General features: G+C 35.8%; 1 long non-coding RNA gene across 1 annotated transcript in view; it reads left to right on the top strand.

Annotated features, from left to right (window-relative positions):
* The window catches only part of LOC106472321, a 10,789-nt gene extending 8,185 nt beyond the window's left edge, over positions 1 to 2,604 (top strand). The window contains exon 3 of the long non-coding RNA XR_001291595.2: positions 2,529 to 2,604. This is a non-coding gene — a long non-coding RNA (uncharacterized LOC106472321). The remainder of the gene's footprint in view (positions 1 to 2,528) is intronic.
* The last annotated feature ends 211 nt before the right edge of the window (positions 2,605 to 2,815 follow it).

The raw sequence follows: 2,815 nt of genomic DNA, 5'->3' as shown, positions 1-2,815 counted from the left end.
AATTGTTAAGTCTTGTTCGGCTTTCGTCACCCAGTCTTAATTGTTAAGTCTTGTTCGGCTTTCGTCACCCAGTCTTAATTGTTAAGCCTTGTTCGGCTTTCGTCACTCTGTCTTAATTGTTAAGCCTTGTTCGGCTTCCGTCACCCAGTCTTAATTTACGTCGAACAATGTAACGTGTGGGAAAGAACTGCACAATGAAAGTATTACACTGTAGATGTTTAACCACACCGCTTTTTGTAGATATTTTTATTTATTTTGTGAAGATGGGTGATGTATCTTGGAATCGGATCAATTACTGAGAAAACCAATTATAGTTACGCCATGTTTACTTCTGAAACTAAGCCTCGTTTATTACAAACGTGAATTAATCAGTACGCGTGTGTGTTGTTCGATACACATGGGACGTCCTTTAATTAGAAGGTGTAACCATCAAACCATTTTAATTCTCCTGTCTGGAGAAAATATTGACGATTCCAAAAGCTAATATCCTGATATTATTTATTTGTAGAATTCATATCGTTTGGTCCAGTGTAAGTCCCACTTGAAACGAGAGTATGAAGGATCAGCTATGTTCTTAGGTTTCTACCCACAGTCTAAGTTTTGAAATGTTTTAGTGTTTATGTCAAGCAACTTTGTAAAATGTTTATACATTAGCTATTTTAGAGTGTAAATAAATACGAGTGAAAACGTGGTTTAGAAAACGTACATTCTTCTCGTGGCGTCATTTTTAGTATCAAATGTTCCTGTTAGATGACATTGCTGTGTTAACACGTGCTTCCGTAATGCAACAGTACGCCCTTAACACTGCACTAGTATTATCCCTTTTGTTCTAGACATTAGGATGTTAGCAGAGTTGATGTGTTCTATATTAGTAGAGACAGTTTATGGTAGTCTACATCTAGTAGTGAATGTCTATTTTATTCTACTTGTAGTATTGAATGTCTATTTTATTCTACTTGTAGTATTGAATGTCTATTTTATTCTACTTGTAGTAGTGAATGTCTACTGTGTTCTACATGTAGTAGTGAATGTCTACTGTGTTCTACATGTAGTAGTGAATGTCTACTGTGTTCTACATGTAGTAGTGAATGTCCACGGTGTTCTACATGTAGTAGTGAATGTCCACGGTGTTCTACATGTAGTAGTGAATGTCCACGGTGTTCTACATGTAGTAGTGAATGTCTACTGTCTTCTACATGTAGTAGTGAATGTCTACTGTGTTCTACTTGTAGTAGTGAATGTCTACTGTGTTCTACATGTAGTAGTGAATGTCTACTGTGTTCTACTTGTAATAGTGAATGTCTACTGTGTTCTACATGTAGTAGTGAATGTCCACGGTGTTCTACATGTAGTAGTGAATGTCTACTGTGTTCTACTTGTAGTAGTGAATGTCTACTGTGTTCTACATGTAGTAGTGAATGTCTACTGTGTTCTACATGTAGTAGTGAATGTCTACTGTGTTCTACATGTAGTAGTGAATGTCTACTGTGTTCTACATGTAGTAGTGAATGTCTACTGTGTTCTACATGTAGTAGTGAATGTTTGTTTGTTTGTTTTTGTATCTACTGTATTTAGGATCAATATGTTAGCAAGCCCTCTTCAAGGTTCTTTTACTTCTGTAAGATGTAAAAATAATGTTTCTTTGTTCTTCTCTGAGATGTTAAAATAATGTTTCTTTGTTCGTCTCTGAGATGTAAAAATAATGTTTCTTTGTTCGTCTCTGAGATGTAAAAATAATGTTTCTTTGTTCTTCTCTGAGATGTAAAAATAATGTTTCGGTATAGAGTATTTTCTTTCGATTGCTGAAAAGCTCTTCATTTTCGCAAAGACAAAAATACGATTACTTTTGCGATTGGTAAAAGCTTTTTATCCCAGAACACGTTGTGTACACTACAGCCAGCGATAAGAGTTTCGTGCTATTAGAACCCTGAAGCTAATCCCTAAAGTGAAAGAAACATATGTGATGTTTGTTGGTCGATGTTTTGTGTTTCGTTTGGAACCCGCTGAAAGGTTATTGAAAGCTTCCTATTTATTTCAACGTCTCCCTCTGGTGAGACGGCTTTTCTTACTCTAGATATATGTACAATGGGCAGATAAGTTTCATAACAATCGGTGTATCTATAAATATTTTCACCTTACACCATAATTATTTTATGTTTATTTTGCAACACACACACACAACGTTGTTTTGTTTCGTTTTTCGAAAGTGGTTAATGTGCTGGGCTGCAGACTGAAGGTCCGAGGTTCGTTACGTGATATTCTAGTGAATATTTATAGCTCAGGTGGCGTCATGACGTAACAGCCAGTCAGGTTAAGAATAATCGTGTCAGCGGCGGTGTGAGCTCCTGACTGATTGCCTTCCCTCTGATCAATAGTTCTAATTTAAGGAATGCCGTGTCTGGACTTGACGTTGCTAGGATGGACGTTTAGCCCGTTTACTATAATTTTATCGTTTTGTAGAGTAAGCTTATAACAACTGTTTACTTGTTGTAGTGTGGTAAACTTGTAACAACTGTCGTGTTTTTCAGGTGAAACAGATAATGGAAGAAGCTGTTACAAGAAAGTTTGTGCATGAAGAAAGTAGCAGCATAACTTCGTTATGTGGTAAGTAATGTTGATAGAATACAATACAGTTTGAAGAAAGTAACAACGTAACCTCAGTTATGTGGTAAGTAATGTTGATAGAATACAATACAGTTTGAAGAAAGTAACAACGTAACCTCAGTTATGTGGTAAGTAATGTTGATAGAATACAATACAGTTTGAAGAAAGTAACAACGTAACCTCAGTTATGTGATAAGTAATGTTGATAGAA

Source organism: Limulus polyphemus, unplaced genomic scaffold (assembly GCF_000517525.1).
Source record: "Limulus polyphemus unplaced genomic scaffold, Limulus_polyphemus-2.1.2 Scaffold5243, whole genome shotgun sequence".
Classification (NCBI taxonomy): domain Eukaryota; kingdom Metazoa; phylum Arthropoda; class Merostomata; order Xiphosura; family Limulidae; genus Limulus; species Limulus polyphemus.
This window is presented reverse-complemented; position numbering and strand designations above follow the sequence as displayed.